This window comes from Tympanuchus pallidicinctus, unplaced genomic scaffold (genome assembly GCF_026119805.1).
Source record: "Tympanuchus pallidicinctus isolate F22 unplaced genomic scaffold, pur_lepc_1.0 scaffold4, whole genome shotgun sequence".
In the NCBI taxonomy this organism is placed as follows: domain Eukaryota; kingdom Metazoa; phylum Chordata; class Aves; order Galliformes; family Phasianidae; genus Tympanuchus; species Tympanuchus pallidicinctus.
The window spans coordinates 1,179,317-1,192,500 of record NW_026294758.1 but is presented as its reverse complement, the minus strand read 5'-3'; positions in this window follow the sequence as shown (position 1 = coordinate 1,192,500).

Here is a 13,184-nt window from a genome sequence, read left to right as displayed (position 1 = left end):
CCTTCCCTTCCCTTCCCTTCCCTTCCCTTCCTTCCCTTCCCTTCCCTTCCCTTCCCCTTCCCTTCCCTTCCCTTCCCTTCCCTTCCCTTCCCTTCCCTTCCCCTTCCCTTCCCTTCCCTCCCCTTCCCTTCCCTTCCCTCCCCTTCCCTCCCCTTCCCTTCCCTTCCTTTCCCTTCCCTTCCCTTCCCTTCCCTTCCCTTCCCTTCCCTTCCCTTCCCTTCCCTTCCCTTCCTTCCCTTCCCTTCCCTTCCCTTCCCTTCCCTTCCCTTCCCTTCCCTTCCCTTCCCTTCCCTTCCCTTCCTTCCCTTCCCTTCCCTTCCCTTCCCTTCCCTTCCCTTCCCTTCCCTTCCCCCCTTCCCTTCCCTTCCCTTCCCTTCCCCTTCCCTTCCCTTCCCTCCCCTTCCCTTCCTTTCCCTTCCTTTCCCTCCCCCTCCCCTTCCCTCCCCTCCCCTTCCCTCCCCTTCCCTCCCCTTCCCTTCCCTTCCCTTCCCTCCCTTCCCTCCCCTTCCCTCCCCTTCCCCTTCCCTTCCCTTCCCTTCCCTTCCCTCCCCTTCCCTTCCCTTCCCTCCCCTTCCCTTCCCTTCCCTTCCCTTCCCTTCCCTTCCCTTCCCTTCCTTCCCCTTCCCTTTCCCTTCCCTTCCCTTCCCTTCCCTTCCCTTCCCTCCCCTTCCCTCCCCTTCCCTTCCCTTCCCTTCCCTTCCCTCCCCTTCCCTCCCCTTCCCTTCCCTTCCCTTCCCTCCCCTTCCCTCCCCTTCCCTTCCCTTCCCTTCCCTTCCCTTCCCTCCCCTTCCCTTTCCCTTCCCTTCCCTTCCCTTCCCTCCCCTTCCCTCCCCTTCCCTCCCCTTCCCTCCCCTTCCCTTCCCTTCCCTCCCCTTCCCCTTCCCTTCCCTTCCCTTCCCTTCCCTTCCCTTCCCTTCCCTTCCCTCCCCTTCCCCTTCCCTTCCCTTCCCTTCCCTTCCCTTCCCTTCCCTTCCCTTCCCTTCCCTTCCCTTCCCTTCCCTTCCCTTCCCTTCCCTTCCCTTCCCTTCCCTTCCCTTCCCTTCCCTTCCCTTCCCTTCCCTTCCCTTCCCTTCCCTTCCCTTCCCTTCCCTTCCCTTCCCTTCCCTTCCCTTCCCTTCCCTTCCCTTCCCTTCCCTTCCCTATCTTTCTTCCCACCCCTGCGCATCCCCGCAGGGACGCAGACAGGCTGAAGTTGCCTCTCCCGCTCCGCCTTTGTCCCCTAAGAGACAGGAATCAAACGCTGCTCGATTTTCTTCTCAATATATGAAAATAAATAAATGAGCAACAGAAAGCTAAGCCATTTCTTGGTAAGTGAAAATATCGTGGTCTGTCCTCCTAAATCCAGGTGAGAGAAATTACATCTAATCTTCAGGAATTGAAAAACAAAACCGGCTTCCGAACACGGTGCACGGTCATGCTGCCTAAGTCTGCAGAGTAAATTCTATAGCAGTACATTTTTTAAAATGCTTCTGCTTTTAAAGAGATGTGAAATCAGTGAAGTGAAGAAATAAGGCAGGGCAGAGCTTTCCTGTTGTTCAGTAGCTGTTTTTTGAAGGAGGCAATCACCAACTTTTATGAGCGTTCTTTTATCTCGGGTGTGTGTGTGAATAATGCAGACCCACACTTAAACCCGTCGTGTCCCACGCCCCTGAATTTGCTGTGTGTATGCATGCACTGAAGGGCAAAAATATCTGAGAGGCGAGCGAAGTTGAAACAAATAACAGTGCGCAGTGTTGGGCAGTGCAGCAGTTTAATAGAGAAGCACAGCGGCCACCTTTGGCACCTTCCACTTCACGGTTCGTTGTTGAATCAGGTGCCTCCGCACATAATGGTGTGAACCCAGGGAAGACCGTGGAAAACACGTACAACAAAATGAAGGCAATGTGTGAGAAAGGAATCGGAATTACAAAGGAACGAGGTCGTTTGTTTTTGTTTTTCCAGTGTCTGGCTTAGAGACCCCCGATTACGTCCTAAAAACGACTACTTCGTTGCACAGAGCTTTTGGATCAAGAATTTCCAAACGTTAAAACTTCACAGTAACTAAGCAGCTCCAACTGATTCCAGACAGAAGCAGATCTTCCTGAACAATTCTGAATAAAGCATTTTTGTAGTACCTCCCATAATTTAATTTCTGTCAGTGTTAAACTTTTTAAGATTTTCTCAGCTGAGCGAGGAGGTGAAGGGAGAACAGAATGTGAATTAAATTTGTAAACGGGATGGCCAAAGTGCTCGCTGTTTCGAAAGGCTATATGAAAGCATCTAAAGGGGCAGGAAAACTGCAAAGCTGTACGGGGACGTGTGATAATGAATAAAATCAGCCCAGCCAAGAATAGGGCGAGCATCGGACCGAGATTAACACAGCGGGGCAGCAAGCGAAGCGCGGAGCGGAACGGAGCGGCTCTTTCACTTCTCCAAACGGGAACGATCGTCGGATGCGGGAAACCGACGGAACGTTGGATGCTCTCCATCCTCCAGCGCCGGCGATCTGTTTGCGGCTCTGCGGGGAGGGGGGTAGGGGAGGAGAGAGGAAAGGACCGTCGGGCCGCTCATGGCAGTGCGGTGCCTTCTAGCGCGTTTCCTTGGAGGCTCGCGGAGCGCGCCCCGCCCGGACTCGGTGCAACGGCGGCTGTCGGACCTGCCGGTGCTCGCGGCCGCCGCAGGAAGCAGGCTGCCGCGCCGTGCGGGCCCCCGGCCGCCACTTCGAGGGGGAGGCGGCCGTCGGGCAGGTCGAGGAGCGCCCCGGCGCGGTGCAGATCCTCCAGCGCGTCCAGGAAGCCGGCGCGGGCCGAGTCGTGTGCGGGGCGGCAGCCGGTGCGCGGGTCCGGCCGGTTGGGGTCGGCGCCGCTCTGCAGCAGCAGCTCGGCCACCCGCGGGCTGCCCAGCATCATCACCTGCGGGGGGAAGGACGGACACAGCGTCAGCCGCACGCAGCCCGCACACATCGCGTTCAACGAGCGATGGGCTGTGCGCGGTTTGCCGACGGGGTGTTGCAGTATCTCAGTAGGCGCTGATGCACACTGTAATAAATTTGATCTTATATCGTATAATCACACCATATATTACGTGTTACTTAGTATGTAGCATAAATTATGGTACGTGATACTCATGTATCAGCGGTACAATAGAATATGATCGAACGTAATGAATCATAGAATATTAGGACATAGTCAAGGGGGAATGGTTTTAAACTAAGACATGAGAAGGTTAGGTTAGCTATAAAGTTTTTCACTCATAGGCTGGATGTGGCTCTGAGCAGCCTGGTCTGCTGGTTGGCGACCCTGCACATGGCAGGGGAGTTGAAACTAGATGATTATTGTGGTCCTTTTCCACCTATTCTGTAATTCTATGATAGAGCCACAGAATGGCCTGAGTCTAAAACGTTCAACAACACAGCATAACAATGTAACACAACAGCGTATACATAAAATACCACTTATAGAAGCTGTATACGTATGTGCGTGCATGCACACCGTTTGCACACACACACACACACACACACACACACACACACGTCAGAATAACACACGTTTACCAACGAGGAAGGCGGTTCTGCAGCCCACACCGCGCGGTCGGAACGCGCAGCGCTGAGCAGATCTCCCTCTCATCGGGCTCTCATTTCTCTCCCACCCTTCGCACTGAGCTCTTTTGCTCTCTCAGCCGTAGCTCAGCGTGTGCTCCTTTTCGAACGGGCCAGGAAAGCTGCTGAGTAATGCACAAAACCTCTCTGCTGCTGAAGTCGCTCTGCAACGGCAAATAATCCTGGCAAGGTCCGATCGTGCAGAGCAAAAAAAGAAAACAGCCCTCGAGGTTTTAATTCTTTCATTCTCCTGGTGGATTCTCGAGGCTGACCTCAGTAAACAGAGTTTAAACACTGGGGAAAACATCTTGAGGCGATAGTTACTCACATTATTGTCTTCTCAAACTGGTGTGATGCTCACACAGATAATTTGTTTTATTTATAACACAAGAGCTGAAACGCTTGCAGTTCTCGTCACTAACAAGTTCCTGTTCGGATTGAGTTTTTCAGAAACACAGATCCCACATGTGAGCCCGGCAGCAAGGCTGCTCTGAGGGAAACAGATCTATGATGTCTCACTCTGAAACGGGGGGAGAATGAGAGGAAAACAGTACCAAAAAAAAAAAAAAAAAAAAAAAAAAAAAAAAAAAAAGATAGTGAGAGAGTGAGAGACCTTTTTCATTCTGGAATTTGAACACAGAGTAAATACAAAACGAATAATTGTGTCGGTGCTCACTGTCTCTTTCCATCTGCAATCTATTTTAGTAAAATATTTCCTGTCATATTAAAGTACAAGGACCAACCTGGATGCTCAGCTTAGCTGATGAGAACTCGAGGAAGCTTTTTTTCATGAGGCACACAGCTGCGGTTTGAATCGCAGCGATTCGTTGTTCAATCAACATTTAAAAGGTTCGGTTTAAGTACCTCGGTAAGCGCTGCCTCGAAATCCTCAGAAAGGAAGTCCATTGCGCAGCGATGCTCGCAGCTCCTAAGGATGAACGTCGCTTTTGCAGATGAATACTGAACAGCAAAAGTGCTAATAAGACAGTCTACTGGCAGTGTCTTGTTGCAAGGAAAAAAAATCGGCTCTGGGACGATTTCTGCGTGATCTCTTGTGCTGTTCTTTCTAGGGAAAACATTACTGAAGAATCACGGTGTCGCGGAGTCGAAGGGGTTGCAAATCACCTTTGCAGACCCACTTCTCCAAACCCTGCTACTCCCTACACTGGGTTGCACAGAAAAGCATCCAAGAGGGCTTTCATTATCTCCAGAGGAGGAGATCGAAGATCCTCTCCGCTCAGCCTGCTTTAGTGCTCTGCCAACCACACAATAAAGATGTTTTTCTGATTTTCAGACAGAATTTCCTTTACTCCGTTTCGTGGCAGACAGGCACAACTCTGACCCCTTTTGGGAAAGTAAAAGATGTTCTTGAAAGCATCTAAGCATCGAAGTGATGCCAACCCCCCAAACACTGCGGAGGTGGGTTTTAGGGGCCCACTCCTCATTTTCAGTACCGTGTGGTACAACTCGTTTGATGCCAGCAGTGCTCCCTAAACCCCAGCTGTGCCTACGAGCGAAGGAGGTGGCTCTGAAAACCGCACGCTTAAATTCAGGCATAACCTCGAGGCAATCCCAGTAATAATAGCACATAAAATAGCAATGTCAGAAATCGCGGCGCCCTCAAGTCTCTCTTGCCGTCCCACCGCCGCCGCGTCCCCGGGCAGCCCCCATCTGCAGCGGGGTTATCCCGAAGGATTTGATCCCGGTCGGGTGCTCACCGCCTCCAGCAGAGCCCGCACGCCCACGATGTCCCCGCGAGCGGCCGCCCGTCCATGCACGTCCCGCAGCGCTCCGCTCCTCTCCACTGCGGGGCCTCAGCGCCGGGGCGCGTCTCTGACTGCTGCGCTGAATCCGCGCAGAAGTTCAGCCCCACCGAGAGCTCGGCGGGGGCTGCGGCACCTCGGGGGCACCGCCGAGAAAGGAGAGGGTAGGGGACGAGGCTCCACGTTCCCATCTACGGGGATCCTCCTCCTCGCTGCTGGGGGCTGCCTCCCCTCCATCCTCCCGCGGCTCGGGCAGGCGGAACGCGGCCCGCTCCTTCCCCCCCGCTGGAGGTGGTACAGGCGGAGGCCTCCCGAGGCAGAGGAAGGCTGCGGAACGGGAGCGGCTACCCTGCTGTCCCTGGGGAACGGGGCTGCTCTGCTCCTCGCCCACCGACAATTGGATCCGGGGTCTTGCCGTTTCGGCCGGCCGCCGGCGGGTGCGGACAGCCCGGATGAGGAAGAGAGCCGTGCCCCTCAGGAAGCCCGCGATCGTTCTCCTTGTGCCCGGCAGCAGGGAGCTGCTTCGCCCCGGCACGCGTAGGAGCCTCGGGTAGGCAGGAAAGCCGCTGAGAGATCCAGCCGGGAGAGCCCGACCCAGCCGCTCCGACCCGCTGCGAGGGTCCCCCACAAATGATTCAGAGCCGCGCTCCCTGAGCTTTTCCCCCGCCCTTCCTTCGGTACCGGGAGGCTCCGCTGCGGGACACCCGGCTGCGCAGGAGACCCGGCCCAGAGGACTGCGCAGACCGCCTCACCCAACCCCGCTCGGAGCAGGGCTCGTCCCGTCGCCCTCAAATGCAGAAAGCCGGAGGAAGGAAAGGGAAGGAGGAGACGAGAGGCTTCTGCGGAAGGGGAGCGATCCGGAGGTACCGCCGATGCTCTGATAAACTCCGGAGAAATCAGCGAGTGTTGAAAGCAAGATAAGGAAGGTGCTTGGCTTTTTTCTTTTTTTCTTCGACCTAAGTTTCCTGATTCCGTCTTTTTTTATTTTATTTTATTTTTATTTTTGTTCTTTATTATTATTTGTTTTAGATATTTTCAGGCAATTATTTAGGCAGTCCTCTTCCACCTTTGTCCACACGGCTTCACACCCAAATGGAGACTGTGGATTCCCCTCAGGGCGCTCTGAGAGTATTTTGCAAGATACTCCCTATATCCTCATCACAACCAGCAGCTGTTTTATTTTTCCTTGCACACACGATCATAATGCAATGACCTAAGCTGCTTTGTGCAAAACTACAGAGACCTTCTTTTGCCATCTGAAACTGGGGAAATATCTCTAAAGCCTCCGGGCCTGCATTTCTGCTCACGCCGGGGAAAAGAGACAGTCACGGGGACGAGTGCGAAAAAAGAAGGGGGGGTGAAAGAAAAGAAAGAAAACAAAAAAAAAAGAAAAAAAAAAAAGGAAAAAAAAAAGAAAAAAAGAAAAATAAAGGGGAAAAAAAGGGGGGAAAAAAAGGGGGGAAAAAAAAGGGGGAAAAAAAAAGGGGGAAAAAAAAGGGGGAAAAAAAAAGGGGGAAAAAAAGGGAGAAAAAAAAGGGGAAAAAAAAAAAAGGAAAAAGCCTCACCACATGTAAAGCCTGGCCGTCACAGTGTGAGTGGGTTCCTGCCGGGTCCCCGTGGTAAGCCATCCCTCCAAGTCTCCATTCTTTGGAGAGGATTCACCGTCTCCATTTTCTTTCTATATACATGTATAGAAACACTGCTCTCTCCCTCGCCTTCTCTCTTTTCTTTCATCCTAACTTTTTTTTCCTCCTTTCTGCTCAGGCCCATTGGGGATGGTGGATGTTCCATCAGTTGAGGCTTTCCGGCCCCTTGCCCAGCGCCCGCAAGCAGCAGCTCTGCTCTGGCAGCCGTAAAATCAGTTACCAAAAATCAACAAGCACAGCTGAAATGTGCATTTCTTAAACAAGTCCGAGAAGTCAGATAAATGAAGGCGAAAGTTTCACCCACACCACAGACAAAGTGCCACCCTTGCGTGCTCTGTGCGTGGTAATAGGCATGAAGAGAGAAACTACAGGGAAATACAGAAATCTGCACACAAAAATCAGCAGATTTGTACACTAAGAAGTTACCAGCTTCTGAGCCAGACAGCATCTGCATCCCCATCCATGCTAAAAGAAGTTTTTCCTCCAGAGGGTGGTGAGGCACTGGAACAGGCTGCCCAAGGAGGCTGTGGATGCCCCATCCCTGCAGGCATTCAAGGCCAGGCTGGATGTGGCTCTGGGCAGCCTGGGCTGCTGGTTGGTGACCTGCACACAGCAAGGGGTTGAAACTAGATGAGAATTGTGGTCCTTTTCAACCCAGGCCAGTCTATCATCCTATGAAACCTGTCACGATGGCACCAAACGGCAGGTGCAGTTCTGTGCCAAGGATTACAGACCCAACAGTGTGAGAAGCTGCTTGACCACCAACGTGCACAGAGGTGCACGACTGGCATATTAGAAATCACATGGTACTTCCCCCAAACAGCAAGTCCTCTTTTGCACAATTCTACTACGAACGAACGACCTGCAATTAATCAAAATGTAACAACACACAGTCATACCAGGAGTAGAGGAAATAATAGCCGAGTCTGTGTGGCTGTGTTTTGAAAACAGTCCTGATGTTATACTTCCAACCTGGGGATAAGGAGAAGCCAGCTTCTCTCCCCAGAACAACTTTATTGCAAAGATGTGTTCCTAAAGGACAAGGAAATTAATCCACATAAAATAGACCACGCAGCTTCCATTTCTCCTTTTTCTTTTTGAAATCTTTGCTCCAGATCTTTAATACTGAACACCGACTCAGTTTTACATTACGGTGCTATAGAACAGCATAGGAATCTGAAATGGCGCATGAAATGGAGGAAGTGCACCAAAAGCAGCAGCCTTACGTCTTGTCTGAAGCTCAGAAAACCCAGCCTGCTCTAAAAGGTAAAACTGCCAGGGAGAAAAAGCGCCGTCCTCACACAGTAACACAGAAATAAAATTAAATAGGTAAATAATTAAAAAGCTACAAAAAAAAAAAAAAAAAAAAAAAAAAAAAAAAAAAAAACCAAAAACAAAACAAAACAAAAACCTAAAGATCGACATCTTTCAAAAGATTTTCTTGAATTATTTCATGTTTTAACAAATATTTTGGTAATGAGCTCAGGGGTTGAGTAAAGCCCTAAAAAGGAGAAACTAAAGGGACCGCACCCGGTCAGCAGTCAGTAGGTAGAGAAAGGAGCACGGGGGCATTCCTGAAGGGTGCGATGGAAAAGTGGCGTGGAAGTGAGGAGGTTTGCCATCGGGAAAAAGGGCGATGTTCAGAGTTACGCCAAAAACGAAACCAAACTAAAGAGCAGAAATAGATGAAGAAAATTTTCTCGGCTTAAAGCCTCTGAATTATGTTGCACATATTTCTCAAGAGCTGGAAAATCCAGCACCTTAATGTTAGATTTTGAAAAGCTGTGAAATAGAGGTTTCTTGTTCACAGAATCACAGAATGGCCAGGGTTGGAAGGGACCTCGAGGATCATGAATCTTCAGTCTCTCTGCCACAGGGCAGAGCCACCAACCTCCCCATTTAATACCAGAACAGGCTGTTCAGGAAAGATGGCATGAAACACCAAAACCAACAGCAGTAAATATATATATATACACACACACACACACACACACAAAAACAAATTTCCAATTCGCCTGATTTAAGCAAAGCATAGATGATGTCATAGATAATCTGAAAATATCCCTAAAATGTCCTCTCTGACACACACACCCCCCTTTAGAAGAAATAAAAGATAGGTGCATTTCTTTTTTCCCCCTCTCCATTTTGAGACATGCAGCCATCAGGAAGGAAAATAACGTTCTGCACAACCAGCTCGGAGGTCACAAAAAGCAACGCTCCGCTCGCCGGGCAAACGATTCCCTTCCTTAAGAGCAATTAACAACGAAAACACACGATGAAAGAAAAAGAAATGAGAGGGAAAAAAAAAAAAAAAAAAAAAAAAAAGGCAAACAGGCAGAATATTTACGCTGTTTAACAGATAGCTGTAGATTTCTGCAGACAGACAGACAGACAGACAGACAGACAGACAGACAGAAAGAAAGAAAGAAAGAAAGAAAGAAAGAAAGAAAGAAAGAAAGAAAGAAAGAAAGAAAGAAAGAAAGAAAGAAAGAAATAGGCCAGGACACGCAGCTTTGTCACACTTCGCAGCGCCTCGACAGACTGCCCGCAGCTCCGAGCAGCCCCCGATACCGCCTGTGGGGGGGCATTGTTCCTGCCCCCCCCCATCCTCCATCCCTGATAACATCCACCCACCGTTCTACTGAATTAAGCAACTTTATTTCCCATTTATGGAGTCATCTCCTCGAGAACGGTTCCAAATAAAGGCTAAAGGGGCTTATTTCTGAGTTTATTATTTACGAAATGAGAGCCTTTATAAGTCCAAATTTGCTTTCTATTCCCCCTCCCCCCTCCCTCTCCTCTCTCTGAAATAGACTGCAAAGCTACCATCTTCCTGCAAGCTATGCTTGGAAATGCTGCATTAAGGGGTTCAAGCTGCCAGAATTCTCGCATGCTACCTATGGGTCTCTAACGCCATTACATTTCGTTTTGAGAGCAGTAAAATTAAGCAAAAAAAAAATTTTCACCTTTTCAGATACATACACTTGCCTTAGAAATACTCCCTTCTTTTAGAACCTGATTTTCAGTGCAGTCAGACTGAAATTCGGACTATCTGAGACCACAGTGGTGTGTTAGACCTCCATCTCCTCAGTAAGAAAGTAAAAGGAGAAAGAAAGAAAAAGCCGTATTTAAAGCTAGTGCGAAAACAAGGAGAAAGACAAACAAAACGAAGTGCCACAGTGCCCGAGCCGTGAAGGCTTTTCTGTTTCGTCGTTTGCTTTTATTTGTATCTTTCCTTCTTCCTTACTACACTGCATTTACTTCTGGATCAACAGTTTTATATTTGAGATCCGTGCTTTTAGGGGTCAGAGCTCGTGGTTTCTTTTTCATGTACTTACTGCAAAATGAGGGAACTAGGCCTACTAAAAATACAACAAACTAAGTGCTTGGAGATAACGAGCAAAACCGGGTTTTGTTACTGAGATTCATTTCATGTGTAATATTCCAAGGTTTGTGAGCCAGAAAGCACTGCTGGTGATGCAGCTGGGAGTGGGCAGGCAGAGCTGCTTTGCAGCCACTCCTCAAGCCTCACAGTTTAGCAGATTTACGGTTGTGGAGTTTTTAATCTGCTCTTTTTTTGTTTGTTAGTTTTGTTTTCTTTCTTTCTTTATTTTTTTTTAAGATCTGCATTTAGTTTTCTTTTTGAAAATATTTCCACGCAATTATTTATGCAGCCCTTCTAACTTTGCCTACACAGCTCCACTCCGTGCTCCCTAATGAAGACGGCTGTGAACTCACACAGTTCTCTGAGAGCATTTTGCAAAGCGCTCCCCATCTTCTCATCAGAACCAGGAGCTTTTTTAGTTTTTCCTTGCACACCCGATTATGTGTAACTGCCGAGGCCTAAGCTGCGCTGTGCAGAGTCACAGCGACCCACTTTTGCCACCTGAAATCGGGGAAATGTCTCTAAATCCTCCGGGTTTGCATTTCTGCCCGCTTACGGAGAGGAAAAGAGACGCTCGCTGGGACGGCCACGGTTGTTCTGTGCCCTCGGAGGGGAGAGATCACAGATGGTGTGATCAAAGCTGCGCTGTTCTGCTTTGAGTTATGCATAGGGGAAGAGAAATTACTTCTCAAAGAGGGAGAAAAGACAGATATAACCTGCCGACCACCTGCTGCTTTGCCGAATTGCATTTGTATTTAGAAAAGAAAAAAAAAAAAAGAGAGAAAGAAAGAGAGAAAGAAAGAGAGAAAGAGAGAAAGAGCGAAAGAGAGAGAGAAAAAAATATATAGAAAAAGAAAAAGCTTTAAGAAAAAAAAAAAAAAAAAAGAATGGAAGAGGGGGGAGAGGAGGACGCACGAGGGCCCTATGCCGCCGCCGCTCGGCCCTCCCGGCCCCGCCGCCCCCCGCCGTACCTGGGCCGGGAGCTGCCCCGGTTCCTCCTCCTCAGGACCCGGCGCAGAACGCGGCGAAGCGGCCCGGAGAGCCGCAGGACAGCGGTAACCCCGCGCAAGATGCGCCGAAGCAGCGAGAGGGACAGAGGCCGGCGGCGGGCGCGCCGAAAGCGGACGGTGCACCTTATCCGAGGGGACATGGGAGCGGGAGAGCCCCCGGAGAGCCGCGATGGAAATGCGTTCCCCCCGCAGGGCCCCCGTCTTAAGTCGGCCCTCTCACTCTCCATTCATTGGAGAGGATTTCTTTTTCCTCTTTTTTTTTTTCTTTTTTTTTTTCTTCTCTCTCTCTCTTTTTTTTTTTTTTTTTTTTTTCCCCTTTCCGCGTGGCTAATTCCGTCTCATTCCGCCTCTCCTCTCCGCCCCCTTTGTGTCGGAACACCTCCCACTGCCGGAGCTCCCGCCTCGAAGCGGGCGGGCGGCGGAGGATGGGGCGGGGGCGGCCGTCGGCCTTCTGCCCGCGGAGCTCCGCCGCTGAACGGGCGCGGAGGGCGGCCAATCGCAGGGCGCCTCCGGGCTTTCAAATAAAGCCCTGACGACACGTCCTTGCCCTCTCCTTTACCTCCCCTCCTCCCTTCCCCCCCTTTCCCCCCCCCCCCACTTCGCAGGCTTTCCTCGCAGAACGACCATCTCGCTCTTTATTATTATTATTATTATTTTATTCTGCGGGCTCTAGCTCCCCGCGGTGCCGCTGGAAAGGATGCAGGTTGCAAACATTCGCGCGTCCCCGCGAGCAGCACCGTGGCTGCTATAGCGGATCGCTGCCGCTTTAACAGCCCCGGGTCAAACCCCGGCCCGACGAGCAGCTATTTCCTCGTCACATGGCCATTTGAACGCGGCGCGGGGCCGTTGCGTAGCGGAATGAGAGATGATAATTAAAGACATAAAAAGCGGATCTCATCCCTCCGCACCAAGTAGCAGAAACGGGTAATCGGCTGTCCCTACCCCCGCCCAGCTCCCGATCGCGGTCGCGTCTCTCCGTGCCCCGATGCTATTTCTGAAGGGGCCGCGAGCAGCTCGCAAAGCGGCGGTGGCTGCGCCCGGGGGGTGCGGTACCTCCGTGCGGCTGCGGGGCCGCTGCTGCGGGTGCGTCTCCGTCACTTCGAGTCGGGTCGGGTCGGGTCGGGTCGGGTCGAAGAGGTGGGGGTGCGCAAGGACTGCAGGGAGCCAGCGGGGGGGGATGAGCGGGGGGAAATGCAGCTGTGTATGCGTGCGTGTGCAGTCTCTCCGCCTCTAGCGCACGCCTCCTGCACCGGGCTGGACAAACAGAAATGACAGCGATACGGATGGGAGCCTGCTTGTGCCTGGACACGGAGCAGCCTAACGGCAGAGCTGCGGAAAGGGCATCCCGTGATGCTTTCCCTTGGACAGAGTCCTATTTCGAGCCTGGGAAACGAGTGACTGAGAACGGCCATTTCGAAACGAAAGCGGCTTTTCGATAGAGGCTGTTTTGGTTGTTTTTTTTTTTTTTTTTTTTCCTCTTTTTTTTTTTTTCTCCTCACTTCCCCTCCTCTGGCGACGCGCACCTCAGCCCCGAAAGCCTCCGCGGGACGCGTGTGCGGCCAAAAGATCCCAGCGCCCCGGCGCTGAGCCCCGGCTCCTGCTGCTGCCTCGCGTCAGAAGAGCGGGCTGTGAGCGGCGCTTAACTCAGCGCTGTCGGGGAGCGCTGGAAATGTTCCCTGCCGCTGCCGCTCGCTGCTGACAACTGCTGTTATTTCCAGGGAGGGCTTCCAGCTTCCAGCACGAGGACTGTCAGCCCGGTGAGTTCCCGTGCCGTGGGCCGGACGCGGGTGATGCTCTCCCGCC